This window comes from Arachis ipaensis, chromosome B6, assembly GCF_059453495.1.
Source record: "Arachis ipaensis isolate K30076 ecotype BB chromosome B6, ASM5945349v1, whole genome shotgun sequence".
Lineage (NCBI taxonomy): Eukaryota > Viridiplantae > Streptophyta > Magnoliopsida > Fabales > Fabaceae > Arachis > Arachis ipaensis.
The window spans coordinates 109,304,880-109,321,689 of NC_142441.1; positions in this window are offsets into that span (position 1 = coordinate 109,304,880).

Genomic DNA, 16,810 nt, shown 5'->3' on the forward strand with positions numbered 1-16,810 from the left:
TTTTGTTTTTAGAGAGAGAAACTCCAACTTCTCTAGGATTTCACTTTCTCCATTGCAATTCTCCTTTGATTTCTTGGTGAGATCCATTGCTAATTCACTTTTACTTTGATACAAGTTGTAGATCTACTCTTCTTCTACTCTCAATTAATGCTCTTTTGATTCAATCTCTTAGATCTAGATTTGTGACTTTGCTACCTTAAATTGTGATTAATAAATTGAGGAATTTCATTCAATTTCTTGATTTGTTGAAGATTGTTTGGATTAGATAGCTTTAATTCAATTTTGTTCTCTCAACTACATCATGTCTTATATGATTGCCTACCAATTGTTTGTGATAATGACAACCCTAGCTATGGAGTAGATTTCTCTCACTTGGCTTAGGGGTTGTGTTATTGGAGACACTTGAGTAGTGAATATCAGTTGTTGACTAGGAATTGAGAATTGCTAATCGACTTGGAGTGTACTAAAGCTAGACTTCCCTAGGGTGAGACTAGGACTTGTGACTCAAGTTAGTTACTCTCACTTGACTTTCCTCCATTATTAGGGGGTTAACTAAGTGAAGCAATAATCAACTCTTACCACAATTGAAGGAAACTATAATGATGGAACTTCCAATAATTACCCCTTAGCCAAGGCTTTTATCTCGATTAATTGTTGTTTACTTTTATTAGCTTGAATTCTTGCAACAACTATCAAAACCACAAAAGAATTTTTAATCAATGATGTGCATTCTAAGGCAATTCCTAGGGAGAACGACCCGGGATCAATACTCTCGGTCATAGATTTTAGAATTGTTTGATGTAATATTTGCGTGTTGGTTAGACTATACTCACGATTGGATTCATTACTAATTTCTAACCGGTATACAAATATTCCCGTTCATCAATCCTCCATCGCTCGTGTTCCTCCTCGCCACCCTCGCCTTCTCTGTGTTAATCGGTAAGCACTGATTAGCCATCTCCTTGGCGTCTGCTTGCTGGTTTAGTGTTTAGGCATTTAGCACTTGATTAATTGGATTTTCTGAGATTATTGTCTGTTGATTTATCATTTATTTGTTATTTCTGATTTTCTGTGTGTTGAATAGTGATTTAGTTTGGGGGGAGATATGGCTTCTGGGGCCATTATGTTGAACCTTAATTATTCTTAATTTTAGTGTTTTAGCTGTCCAAATTTGTTATTGGTGTTGTTGTCAGTCTGTATTCTAGTTCATTTCATTCACTTATCCATGTTTTGTGGTATTTCCCTTTCATCTGCAACACAGACCTATTTCTATTACTCAATTTCACCATTTGGTGTCTTTTTTTTCCTTGTCATTGTTTCTTTTCTTTTCATATGTCGTTTCGTGCTTTGATTCAATTTACCTTTTATTGCAACATCAATCATTACATACATTAGAAATAACAAATAAATGATAATTATGATTTTTGATAAGATACCTTTGATTAGTTGAAAGCTTGTTTGTTAATGTTTCTTGTGATAGTAGAACATTATGTGTTTGTTATTATTTGAGTTTTGGTTATTTTTCGTTATGAACTTCGATGTTTGAAGTCATTTGTGAACTTCTAATATTAAATTATGGATAATTTATGATTTGAAATTGTAAAATTTTGAATTTTATTAAGCTAGAAATTATTGAATTTATATATTCAAAATTATATATAAGTTTTTTAATAATTTTATATAATATTTAATTAAACTGGTTGAACCCTGGTCGAACCATTAAACCATTGAACCAGTGAACTTACCGGTTTATTGACCGGTCCGGTTTTCGCAACCTTGGCATATGCACACAGCTGTGCGTGCGCACACAACTTCTATTTTCTACTTCCTGTGCGTGCGCACCGACCTGTGTGTACGCACACTCATTGTTATGCCCTCTGTTCACAGTGCCAGCACAGCCTGTGCACATGAACCTATATCCCTTTTAGCCTTTGTGCGCAGGCACGGACCTGTGTGCGTGCACACACATGATTCAACCCCAAAAAAAAATATTTGTGCCCACGCACACCTTAAAACATGGCCTCTGTTCGCAGTGTTTGAATGCATAGTACGAACGCACACCCCACTTCAGTTTTTCCATCGACGCGTATGCCTGACCCACGCGTACACGTCACCTTGTATTTTTGCCCTTTCGCGCGCACGCATCCCCGACGCAAATGCACCGATGCCCATTTTTTGCCACACCTCGCGCACGTGTCTCTGATGCGTACGCGTGACCCTCTGTGCGTGTGCACAGCCCTTTGTGCGTACGTACACCCCTATTTTCATCTCCTATACTTCTTTTCTTCTCTTCTCTCTACTTCTTCTCTTCTTTTCTCTTCTCTTCTCTTCTTTCCCTTCTTCAACCACAACCCACCACTATACTTCACGGCCAACGACACTCACCTTTAGTTAGTTAGTTAGTTAGTTATTTAGCTTTGTTAGTTTAATTTTCTATTTTGATGCTAAGTGTTAGATAATTGACTTGATTTGTTGATTGTATTGAGATATTGCTGCTGAATTATTATTGTTGTTACTATTTATTGAGATTGTAAATTGTTGCTTGGTGTTGGGTTCTTCATAATTAATTTTGTCAATACCAAGTACTCATAACATTGCCTTTGAGAATGCTTGTTAGATTTCTAAATTGCATGTTTGATCACCATGTATTTTGATTTCATTATCTAAGTTATGCAATTTGTTCTTTTCTTGATGCATTTTTTTAGGTGATGCTTGTTATGATTGATTTTTATTTAAGTCACCTATTTGATGCATTGAAATTAGGAATTGTGGAACTAGATCATAAGCTTACCTAGTGACATTTTTTGAGCTTTTAAGCTTTGTGGACTATGCTCGTCATGTTTTCCACTTCTTGTCATTTAGGTGTTGCTTCATTATCCAATTCACAATTGCCTAATACTTGCTTGAATGCTTTCATGCCTCTTTATTGCTTGTTAGTTTATCTTAACTTCCAAGTTTCTTTTAAAGTATCTCAAGCACACTACAATGAGTGAAGTGCATGATTTCTTTGTGCAATTGTGACATCGCTTTCCATGCCAGTGTGTGTATTCTAAGTTGCGTGGGTTAGAACACATACACACACTTGTTTTATTCATGTCACAAGCTTATTCACTCACTCATTTTAGTGATTATTACCTCATTCCAACAATCCATGCATCCTTATTTTCTTTTCATTTACTTGTCTTACGGTGTTATTTCTGTTTTTCATGAATGACTCATCATAAGCAACAAAGGGAGCGGGAGAAAGAGCACGCAGCAGCCGATTGATCCACCAGCTAAAGGTGGCAATCTGAAGTCACTATACCCCCCGTTGCTCACCTTTAAGTGCACGGAGGACCGTGCAAACCCTTAAGTGTAGGGAGGTCATCACCAATTGGCAATCTTGGGTGACATACTCTAATCCTAACACTTTCATCTTCTTTTTGAATTCTTAGTTGCATTTTCTTTCTTGGTTTGTATATATTTTAGTACCCTAATTACATTCTCTCTTAGTCTATTGAATTTCTTTGCATATACATAATAAGCTTAGTTAATATAATGAAAATCTTCCAAGAAAAATATTCTTGATGGGGCATTGACATCCTAATTGATTTGTGTTGGAACTTTTTGATTGATACTTGCTTGAAAATATATTGTGGAACATGTTTTTGAGTTATGAACACATAAGCATGTGAGTTTTGAGCCTAATTTTGTGGTTACATCATATTAACCACTATTTTCATTCTTGTGTGTGTTATTCTCTTTTTATGATTACAATCTTTGATTTGTTTGATTCTTTATGTCCATTGTTTGATGTATATATGCATTTATATGATTGAGGCCATCTTTTTATTAAGCTCACTTATCCCAAATAGCCTACCCTTTTGTCTCCCATTGTTAACCAACTTTGAGCCTATTTCAATCCCCTTTTTGTTCTTAAAGTTAGCACATTACTAGCCTTAAAGTGAAAAACAATAAATATCCTTCATTTGGATCTTTGATTAGCTTAGGTTAGTGAGAGTGTGTATCATCTAAGTGTGAAAAAGTTTGGGAACTTTGGTTGAGATAAAAGTAGATTTTTGTACCTTGTTGAAAATCTTGGGAATTGGGTACATACTCATGCATCAAATGCTTAAACCATATGCATTGTCACTTTTGTATATATATTTTAGTTTGAAGAAAAAAAAGAGAAAACAATAAAAAGGGGACAAAGTGCCCCAAAGTTAAGTAACAATAACAATGCATATGAGCGGTGATTAAAAATAAAATGCATGAGTGTGTAAGAAAAGTAAGGAATGGGTAGTTAGGATTGCTTTGAGTTGTATAGTTTGTTATGTAGGTTAGGCGAGAGCTTAAGTTAGTCAAAGATTCAAATTTTAAGCTCACTTGACCAAATACAATCTTACCTTGACCCTAGCCCCATTACAACCCATGGAAAGCCCTCATGATATTTGCAAGCATACATTAAAAAAGTGTTGATTGTTAGATGAAAGACAAATCTTAGAAAGCTTGATTAAAGGAGCATTGAGTGAATTGACCCTATACATTTGAGTGATTAGAGCGGATACATATCCGGTGAGGGTTCAATTACTCATTTCCATGTTTTCACCTTTGATTATCTCCTTCTTGCAAGTTTGTATATGCTTTTCAATAACTCTAATCAATTATTGATTTGACTTGGTTAAGATGGCTTTAGCCCTTATGTTCATATATGCTTTCTTGGAAATTGATTTATTTTGACTAAGTAGTTGCATTCATGTAGATAGATTGCATATAGGTAGTTTACTTGCTTTGAATAAATGTAATACCCCTTGTTTCCTTCTTGAGTATAGCACGAGGACATGCTATTGTTTAAGTGTGGGGATGTGATGAATCCACATTTCATGATATTTATTTGCTCTATTTTAGTGGATTTTATCAACTTTTCCTACACTTATCCATTGAAATAGCATAGTTTCATGAGTTCTTCCTAAATTGTGCTTGAAAGTGAAAACATGCTTTTTAGGACTTTTAATTGTTAAATTTTATCCACTTTAATTCCATATGATGCCTTGATGTGTTTGTTGAGTGATTTAAAGTTTCCAAGGCAAGTATGGGTTGAAGAAGTGAAGGAAAGAGCATGCAAAAGGGAAGAAACCATGAAGAAATGGAGTTTGGAAGTTCCAGCACCCGTGCGTACGCACAAGTATGCATGCGTACGCATAAGAGGGATTCGACGCGTACGCGTGGGTCACGCGTACGCGTGGATGGATTTTTGCCAGGCAATACGTACGCGTGACCCACGTGTACATGTGACCCGAATCACGTGAGCTCATTAATGCAAATCGCTGGGGCGATTTTTGGGCCTCCAGAACCCAGTCCGATCTATTTCTGAAGCTATTTCAACCCTAATTCAAGTGGAAACAAGGGGGCAATTAGGTTTAGCTTTTGTTATGTTCTTCTCTTAGTTTCTAGAGAGAGAAGCTCTCCCCTCTCTCTAGAATTAGGGTTTTAGCTTAGTTTTCTTTTAATTTCAGCACTTTAATTCTTGTTTTAATGTAGTTTCCTCTATTTTTTCTTACTCTCTTGTCTTTATCTTCTTAATTCCTCTTGTTATTTCCTTTATTTTGCTATTTTTATGTTCATGGATACTCTTGTTAACTTTAATTTTAATTAATGCAATTTATGTTTCCATGTCATTTATGGCTTTCTTTAATTGTTATTGTCATTTCCTTACTTTTGGTATTTTAGAATTTATTTTTAATGCAATTTAACTTTATTTTATTTTCATGCACACCAAGTGTTTGATAAAATGCTTGGCTTAGTTTTCACTTAGTTATTCCTCACTCTTGGCTTGGAATTCATGACTTTGGTGATTCTTGTGTCATTGATGTCCATTCTTGTTTGATACATTAGAGTAGTTAGTTGATTTGGTCTCCATTGACTCTATGTGACCATTAGTGTTGACATAGGACTTATGGATTGAAATTAGCTATGCCTATTTGACTTATCTTCGATGTAAGGTTGACTAAGTAGGATTAACTCTTCATAATCATCATGTGTTTGTGGTCAATGGCTAGGATAGGTAGCCTTAGCTCTCAATTACTTTCCAAGATGTTTTCTTGCATTTGAAGTTTTCTTTCTTTGCATTTAATTGCTTTGATGTTGATTTCTTGCATGTTTAGTTTTCACACCCTTGGTTGAGAAATTGGGTGTTTGGGTGAAATTGAGTTGTGGATGTCCATTCCGCATTGTGTGAGAATGGTTAATTAGTTTGGTTTCCATTGATGCTAATCTTTCACTAAGTAATTAGTGAGTTGACTAGGACTTATGGATTGAGATCAATTATGCCCTTTTGACTAATTCTCAAGTAGGATTGACTAATCGGGATTAATTTCACATAATTGCCATGTTTGTGGTCCACAACTAGGATAGAAAACCTAGATTACACACTTCTTGCCAAGGGTCCTTTTTACTATTTGATTTCCATTTGCATTGCTTTTAATTGCTTTACTCTTAATTCCTTGCATGCTTGTTTCAATTCTTGCTATTTACATTTCTTGCCTCTCTTGCAAGCATCCAAACCTCCATTTTCCTCCCATAGCCAATAATTGTATACTTAATTGCAACTCCTAGGGAAGACGACCCGAGGTTTAATTACTCTCGGTTATTTTGTATTGGATTTAATATTTGATCTTGAGAATTCATTGTTGGTTTGGACTATGCTAATAACGAATTGATTCTTGTCTTTGATTGATTCCAAACTATGCAAGAATTCTCTTGTCATCACGAGGCGAAGCAAGGGCGTGGGGAAAGCCGAGGCGTGGCGAGGCGAGGTCGAGGGGGAGGGCGTCGGCCACGACGACAGCGACGGAGAGACTTTTTTTTCTCTCCTTCTCTCTCTCTGAGTCTCTTCTCGCTTCTCTCTCTTCCCTGAATGAGACTAAGAAGAAGTGAAGAATGAAGAAGCAGCCTAGCTTCTCTCTCTCTGTCTTGTGATATAAGGGTAAAATCGCCCATTTTAATACCAAATAAAATGTTGAGGACAATTTTAAATAAAAAATAAAATTAGGGACGAATTTGATTTTGATCCTAAACTTTAGGGATCAAAACAATACTTATCCCTTAAAAAAAGATAAGACTCCACCAATTGCAAAAATAACAGTAGTTCCGCTTCTTTTTGAATTATTCATTTAACACAATATTTTAATTAATCATAAACTAAAATAAATAAACAAATAATATAACTAAGCAGCTAGAATGGCTATAAATCTTGCAAAATTAGGTTTGTGTGAAAGAAAAAGAAAATGACCCATTTAATTAAAGAAAGGAAAAGAATGTGCGAAATTAATAAAATTAATTTTACATCATAATTGAAGTCATTATGTTATAAAGAAAATAAATAACAAAAACTTTATTTGTCTGCACTAACATTTGAGCAAAACAATGAGATACTAAGAAACTATTCACCCCTTTCTCTTATTACTTTTTTTTTCGCTTTTTTATCCCATTTTGTATTATTGAATTAAATTTTAAAATGATTATTAAGAATTTAAAATTAATTATATACAGTAAAATAATTATTAATATTTAAATTGTATCAATTACATTTTTAAAATTAACAAAAATACATTACTATTTCTTTTTAACGGTGAAATGAATTACTTATAAAAAATTCACCTGTGCCTTTTTATTTTCTTTCTCGTAACAAAAATAGTAACAAGAGCTAAAAGATGGAAGAGATGAATGAAATCAACGTTCGGAATTATTCCTCCCAATAAATTTCTGCCCAACAACCTAGGTTGCTCTTTAACCCTCTTTGTGTCTAGTTATTTATTTTATTCCTTCAAAAATAGAAAATAATAAGTACCCTCTTTCTGATCTTTCCTTTTCGTTGTTTCAGTTTTTTTATTGTTACTTTAATTGTTTTTTCTCATAGACCCTAAATATTGTTATTGCAAATTCTCGAACGGTCTGCATTATTCTTTTCTTTATATATTTTGCAACAGCTTACTATAAAAAGGTAGAGCTAGTTGGATGCACGAAAAGCAATTCATGGATAGCATTATCTTGTCTTGATTCGTAGCACATTTGTAAATTTGCATTTCGTAATATAATCTTAATTAATAATTTGAGATAAGCAATATGTCAGTATCGATACCTTTTTTTCCCTCGTACATTTTTTTTATGGGTAATGTTAGGTAGACAAAAAAATAGTCAGAACTTGTCTTATTTAGCATTAATTAATTATTACAACAATTAATGAATGCTAAATAAAACAAGTTATGACTGTTTTTAGCTGATTTTCTTTGGTTACCAAACATTTTCGTTTTATTACAATGATACTTATTTTTTAAAAAATAAATAAATATATTAATATTAATTGAAAAACTTAGGGGAGGGGGGTGGGGGTTAAAACTACCATTTTTTAGCGTTTATATTTTCTTTTACATTATAGCGAAACGAAATAATTACGAATGACGATATACTACACATCTAATGGAAGAATATTAGGAAAATTTTAATTTTATTCCCTGTAATTGGTATATGAATTTGATATCGGAAATAATATCCGTACTGAGATGCATATAAAAATAAAATAAAATAAATAAAATTTTTTATTCTCTTCTCGAATTATATAATCAAATATTTTTTATTTAATTTCGTTAGATAACCAACAAAATTCAACTAATTCCGGTCATTTTTTATTGGGTTAGACCCCAAAACTCATTTCATTAAAAAAAGTTTACATTTCCAGTTATTCAAGGTTAAATCTAATTTCTCCTAATTATTATAGTAAACCTAATTTACGCTAATTTTAACCGTTCAGTCTCATCCACCAACACCCGCTTTCAGCGCCACCCAACCCTCGTCTTTGGAGACTTCTTCCGTCGTTGGCGTCAACCCTGGTCAGCGTTGCCGGCACGTCCATTAATGAGCGGATAATTTATACGCTTTTTGGCATTATTTTTAGTATATTTTTAGTATATTTTTATTAGTTTTTATTTAAAATTCACTTTTCTGGACTTTACTATGAGTTTGTGTGTTTTTCTGTGATTTCAGGTATTTTCTGGCTGAAATTGAGGGACCTGAGCAAAAATCTGATTCAGAGGCTGAAAAAGGACTGCAGATGCTGTTAGATTCTGACCTCCCTGCATTCAAAGTGAATTTTCTGGAGCTACAAAAGCCCAATTGGCGCGCTCTCAATTGCGTTGGAAAGTAGACATCCTGGGCTTTCCAGCAATATATAATAGTCCATATTTGTCTGAAATTTGATGGCCCAAACAGGCGTTCTAAGTCAGCTCAAGAATTCTGGCGTTTAACGCCAGAACTAGCATAAAAACTGGAGTTAAACGCCCAAACTAGCACAAAAGCTGGCGTTTAACTCCAAGAAAAGTCTCTACACATGAAAGCTTCAATGCTCAGCCCAAGCACACACCAAGTGGGCCCCGAAAGTGGATTTTTACACTAAACACCCTAGCTTACTCATTTTCTGTAACCCTAGGTCACCAGTTTACTATAAAAACTACTTTTAGTGATTCATCTTGTACCTCATGACACTTTACACGTTTCATATTGTATTCTCTACGGCATGAGTCTCTAAAACCCATTGTTGGGGGTGAGGAGCTCTGCTGTTCTTCATGAATTAATGCAATTACTACTGTTTTCCATTCTATCACGCTTGCTTCTATTCTAAGATATTCATTCGCACTTCAACCTGACGAATGTGATGATCCGTGACAATCATCATCATTCTCACCTATGAACGCGTGCCTGACAACCACCTCCATTCGACATGCAATCAAGCTTGAATGTGTATCTCTTGGGTTTCTAATCTAAGATTGGAACCTTCGTGGTATAAGCTAGAATTATTGGCGGTCATTCCTGAGATCCGGAACGTCTAAACCTTGTCTGTGGTATTCTGAGTAAGATCTGGGAAGGGATGACTATGATGAGCTTCAAACTCGCGAGTGTTGGGCGTAGTGACAGACGCAAAATGATCAATGGATCCTATTCCGACATGATCGAGAACCGACAGATGATTAGCCGTGCGGTGACAGCGCATTTGGAACATTTTCACTGAGAGGACGGGAAGTAGCCATTGACAACGGTGATGCCCAACATAAAGCTTGCCATGGAAGGAGCCTTGCGTGCATGAAGAAGAAGATAGTAGGAAAGCAGAGATTCAGAAGACAAAGCATCTCCAAAGCCTCAACCTGTTCTTCATTACTGCATAACAAGTATTTATTTCTTGTTCTTTTACTTTTTACAATCAAATCTGAGAATTATTGATATCTTGACTAAGAGTTACAAGATAACCATAGCTTGCTTCAAGCTGACAATCTCCGTGGGATCGACCCTTACTCACGTAAGGTATTACTTGGACGACCCAGTGCACTTGCTGGTTAGTTGTGCGGAGCTGCAAAAGTGTGATTGTAATTTCGTGCACCAAGTTTTTGGCGCCGTTGCCGGGGATTGTTCGAGTTTGGACAAATGACAGTTATTCTTGTTGCTTAGATTAGGAATATTTTATTTTTGTTGGTTTAGAGTCTTTTATTTGAGTTTAGTTTTATATTTTAAGTTTGGTGTCAATTGCATGATTTTATTTTCTTTTAATTTTTCGAAATTGCATGTCCTTAGTTCTTTCTTGATCTTTAAAATTCTAAGTTTGGTGTCTTCTTTGTGTTTTTCCTTTAAATTTTCGAAAAGTTGTGTTTGATTTTCTAAAAATTTTAAATTTGGTGTCCCTAGTGCTTTTATTTACTTAAAAATTTTTCAAAAATTCGTTCTTGGTGTTCATCTTGATCTTCAAGGTGTTCTTGGTGTTCATCTTGACATTCAAAGTTTTCTTATTTGTTCTCTTTATTTTGATCTAAAATTTCTAAGTTTAGTGTCATTTTGTTGTTTTTCTCTTTCCTCATTAAAATTCAAAAATCAAAAAATATCTTTTCCCTATTTTACTCATAAATTTCGAAATTTTGCATTAAATTAGTCAAAGATTTTCAAAATCATATCTTTTTTTTAGTCAAGTCAAAATTCTAATTTTAAAAATTGATCTTTTCAAATCTTTTTTTTAAATCAAATCTTTTTAATTTCTTCAATCATATCTTCTCAATCATATCTTTTTCAAAATAATTTTCAATCATATCTTTTTTGATTGCTAATTCCAAAATCTTTTTAATTAATTAATTAATTTAGTTTTTAATTTGCTTTGATTTTATTTTCTTTTAGTTTTTGAAATTTTATTTTATTTTACTACTTTCGGTCACTTTTAATTAAATAAAAAATAAAAAAATAATTTAATTGCAATTCATATCAATTCATATCATGGACATAAGTGGAAACGAACAGTCCAGAAGGACTCTGGGGTCATATGCTAACCCCATTACAGCTGCATATGGGAGTAGCATTTGTATACCTCCCATCAAAGCAAGCAGCTTTGAGCTAAATCCTCAACTCATTATCATGGTGCAGCAAAATTGCTAGTATTCCGGTCTTCCACAGGAAGAACCTACAGAGTTTCTGGCACAGTTCTTACAAATTGCTGACACAGTACGTGATAAAGAAGTGGATCAGGATGTCTACAGATTATTATTGTTTCCATTTGCTGTAAAAGATCAAGCTAAGAGGTGGTTAAATAACCAACCCACAGCAAGCATAAAAACATGGAGACAATTAATAGACAAATTCCTGAATCAATTTTACCCTCCAAAAAGGATGACACAGCTAAGGCTGGTGATAAACCCATATTTCATGAGTTCTTTTGTGCTTAATTAAAGTGATTTATTCAACTCTTCACCTACTTATTCACATTAATTGCATGGTTTTACTTTTCCTTCCTTATTATGTCATGTTGTGAAAAACATGTTTCCTAAGCTTTAAAAATTAATTATTTTAATTACCTTTATTTCCATTCGATGCCGTGATTAGTGTGTTGAGTAGTTTCAGATTTTCTAAGGCAGAATGACTTAAAGGATGAAAAAGGAAACATACTAAAATGGAAGGAGAAAGCAAAACGGAGCTTTAAAGAAACTGGTATCCACGCGATCGCATGGATGACGCGATCGCGTGCCAAGCACGAATCAGCAGCGACGCGGCCGCATGACTGACGCGACCGCGCGCCTTAATCAGTACGTATATGACGCGGTCGCATGACTGACGCGACCGCGTGGCAAGGAAAAGCTCCAAATGACGCGACCGCGTGACAGAGGCCACGCACCAGAAATTACAGAATACGCCCCCAGCGAATTCTGAAGCCCTTTTTGGCCCAGATCCAAGTACAGACAGCATAGACCAGAGGTTATAAAGTGTGCGAATGCTTCCATTCAAGGAGAGCTCGCATAATTTTACCTTTCAATGATTTAGATTTAGTTGAGAGGGAGATCTTCTCTCTCTCTCTTTTAGGATTTAGGATTTCTTCTTGTTTTAAGAGTAACTCTGGATCCAGGTTTAATGTTCTTTTATTTTAGTATTACTTCTATTTATTTATTCCAACATTTGAATTGATTATTATAATTTGATTTATGAATTCTCTCATGTTACAGACTGTTATTTAAATTAATGATAATTGAGGTATTTTCAGTTTATGATTGTTCTCTTTGATTTAAGTTACCATTGCTTCCCGTCTAAGGATTTCTTTATCATTCCAGCAATTTTACTTTTCCCCTTTTTGGTTCTGGTTAAGAATTTAGTAACTCAACAGTTATTAAACTCAACATAATTGATAATCGTTATCTTGCTAATTGAGCTGAACTTGAATAATCCCAACCTTTTCTGAGAAAATAATTAGGATTCGAAAGTCAATTTAATTAGTCCCTTGACTTTCCTTTGCCCTGGTGAAGGTTGACCAAGTGGAGTTTAGATTCAACTTTCATTATTGTTGAGATAGATAACTAAGTTGGACCTCTAATTTCCCTACCTTGCTAAAAGTTGCTTTACAAGTTATTATTTATTCTTAATTGCCATTTAATTCACTCGTCATTTAAATTACTTGCTTCTCACCTTCTAAACCCCGATTACAACCTTTATAGCCAATAATAAGAACATACTTCCTCGCAGTTCCTTGAGAAGACGACCCGAGGTTTGAATACTCGGTTAACAATTTTTAAAGGGGTTTGTTACTTGTGACACCCAACACGTTTGTACGAAGAGATTTTTGCCGGTTTAGAAACTATATCTACAACGCAACCGTTTCTATGAATTTCTTTACTGGTAGAAAACCCGACGTCAAAATGGCGCCGTTGCCGGGGAACTGCTAACGTGTGCCTTATTATTGGTTATTGTAAATATTTTTCTTTTGCTTGTTTAATTATTGTTGTTTTTCCTTTTTCTCTTTATTTGCTACTATGAACTCTCACCCCTCTCGCTTTGAGTTTGGTTCTAATATTGTTAAAGGAAATAGAAGTTACAGCAGGAATGTGCATCAAGGTCAGACCAATCAAGGATGGATGGAACCAAGAGGATCTAATCAACCGTTTAGGCAGCAACACCCTCCGAGATATCCTGGACAAAGACCATTCTACAATGCATACCCAGCTGAAAGACATGGTGAACAACCTTGTAACTACCAACAAGCCCCACCCCATGCATATGAATCATCCTTTCAACATAACCTCGAACCACCACACTCACAAGCTTCTCTTCACCATTCGTCATCATATGATCCTTCCTTACCCCAATACCAATCTAATCGTCCCCAATCATCACCACATTCCTTTGAATCATGTCCAAGTCTGGCAAACCGCGAAGCAAAGGATCGCCTAAAAGAAACAGTAATTAAATTTCAAACAACCATTCAACAACTGGAGCAAGCACTAATTCAATGGGCCACTAGGCGCTCAAATATACAAAGATCAACCACAGCCCCATGTGGACAGCCCGATGAAGAGCGTAGCATGAAGGAAATACTAGAGACTCCAGTGGACAAGACAGAGAATGAATTCGTACTAGAACAAGTGGAAGAAGCTGTCATTGTTCAAGAAGAAGAGTTGGTTGAAGATCTAGGCGAGTCGTTTACGAAGAATCAAACGGAATAATCCAAGAAGCAAATTTCCTTGATGATGATAGTCACAAGTCTAGTTCTCCTAGTGATGAACTTGCGTCCGCAAGTGAATTCTCTGAGATTGAAGAATCCTCCCCAAGTGAATATGAAGATGATGTGGAGGTAGATTTCTCTCAACCTCCAATCTATGACTCGAGTGATGAGGAAGACATAGAAGACTTTGACCAGGATACAGATACAATTGAAGATCTTTGCAAGGAAGTGGAAGAATTCACAGAAGAGCACAAGGAAACGGAACTTGCAGAACCACCAAAAACACCTATCCCAAGGCCATTACCACCCAATACAAGCTTCAAGTGGGTACAATCCTTAACTTATAATTTTACTTACTCACTTGAATATGGTTTGCTTGAAACAGATGGCCAACTTAGAGCTCTCTGCGGCTTTAAGAGTAAGAGGGAATTGGCTCGTACTCAGAGATGGTGCACCAGGTTTAATAAGGTTCCACGCTTCATCTCGAAGTACACGGATTGGTATCATACTCAATTGCACGGATCACAGAGAACGTTTGGTCACCACGGTGAGATTCTACTTTTTAAGCCGCCCGGATAGAGACATGTAGACCAAGACGGAGGCGGATTTAAACGCAAGGCTTGGAATCCTGAGGTTTATTCTGACATTTGTTACCCCAGGAGCCTAAAAATTTGTTTGAAGCTGCTCAAAAGCTTCACATGCTTAGTTTGGGACCCCAGAGGCTATTGGTATTCCAAGCACTGGTGGAGATTTTTGGACGAATTTAAACACAAGCCACCATAACAGGATACTCTTCCAATGTCCAACTTAAGGACTTTAACTAAAAGTGCTAGGTGGGAGACAACCCACCATGGTATGGTCACCTCTTTTTCAACTTATTTCCTTTTAATTGCTTTCATTTTTCCTTTTTCATTTTAATTTATTAAACCTGGAATCATGCATAGCATTCATGTCCATCACTGCATCCTGCATTTTTTTTCAGTTTAAAAAAAAAGGGGTTGCACGACGCGACCGCATGCCACATGCGATCGCGTCATATCGCGGATAACACCACCCATGCGACCGCGTGACCCACGCGGCCGCGTGATATATATATAGGCGTAAGAATCCAACGAACAGAAAGTTGGATTGGAATCGTGCGGCCCTTGTGCGTTTTGCACAAATTAGCCCACGCGATCGCATGCCACATGCGATCGCGTCACTCACCCAATACCAATACCACGCGACCGCGTGAGCGACGCGATCGCGTCGCATGGATTTCACATCACCCCAAAAGGAGACAGAGATTTGCGCTAAAATGGCGCTGGAGTCGTGCGTTTAGCACAACTTCCAGCGATGCGATCGCGCGACCCATGCGATCGCCTCACCCTTCTTTCCCCCCCTCTCATGCGATCGCGCACCCCACGCGATCGCGTCACTCCCATTCTCGTCCCAACCACACGACCGCGTGCCCCACGCGGCCGCGTGGATTCGAAAATATAACCCCCCAGCCCGCGAACCCTATCAGTCGCGAGCCCCGTCCCACCCCCAACCCTCTCCTCCCTCTCTGCTCCCTCTCCCTCCAACCACCACCCAGCACTAGCCAGCTGCTACCGCCGGCCACCCAGATGCCGCCGCCACCTCGTATGCCGTCGCCCCACCCCCTCCCCTCCCTTCTTCTCCCTTCCTCCTCTCCCCTCTCCACCACTGCCTCTGCGACCACCGCCACCCAGCCGCGCCCCCTCCCTCTCCGCCACCCAACCACACCCCCTCCTTCTATCACCAACCCAAAACCCTCGCCGCCACTGCCCCCTCAGCCACCACTGCGTCGCCGTGCACCACCACCGCGCCGGACGCTGCCGCAGCCACCTTCTTCCCTGTTCCACCCCTTCCGCTTACCAGGTTCCGCGACACGCAACCTTTCTATCCGTTCGTCACTTTTCTGTATTTTTATTCCGTTTATGTTCATGATTAGAATAGCTAGACTTGCATGTTGTAGTGGATTTTTAGGATGTTAGGTAGCTTAGGCTGTGGTTAGTGGATCTAGGTCTGTTTACTTGCACTGTTTTTACTTCTATTTTATCCTATGTGAAAATCTGCTGCTGCTATAATCATGATTCATATGCTGCTTTCTTGTATGTTGCTGCTGTTTACATTGAGTTTTTCTGTTTATTTTATATCTATGTACATGCAGCTTGCTTTCTTTTAATTCATATGAACTGATCTGACTGCTGTTTATTTTCCAGGACAGTCCAATTTTAGCCGGAATGCTGCCCAAATTTTTTTGAAAATTATTTTCATTCTTGTTTTGGTTTGGCAACTCTGTTTTACTCTACTTCCCCAAACCATTTCATGAATGCTAAGGGCCACTTTCTTATCCTCTCTTGCTTTCCTGGTTCATAACATGCTTTTGTGATTCACTGATTCCAATTTCTGATTTCTTTATTTCTATTCGAATCAGCATCACCCTGATTTCTTTATTCAATTATGAGTACTTCTATTCTTACCTGTGAATCCTTGTTATATGGAATTTTTCTATGCCACTTACCTTCCTAACTCACTAATTTTAATTTACTAATTACTTTTTCAAATCCTAACCATACTAACCCTTTTGATCTCTTTTCTGATTATTTTCACTTTTCTCTAACTTTCTAACCATGGCATATTGCTTATTTTTTTTCCATTTAACATAAATTCAATCACATTTCATATACTCATTTTCCTTATTCTATTCCTCCCTTACTGCTTTGAGTTTCCTTTGTTTACATTGCCTATTTGCTTTCCTATTTTTTATCCATTCCTAGTTTTCTATTTTTCAGGATGTCTGCCTCACAGAGG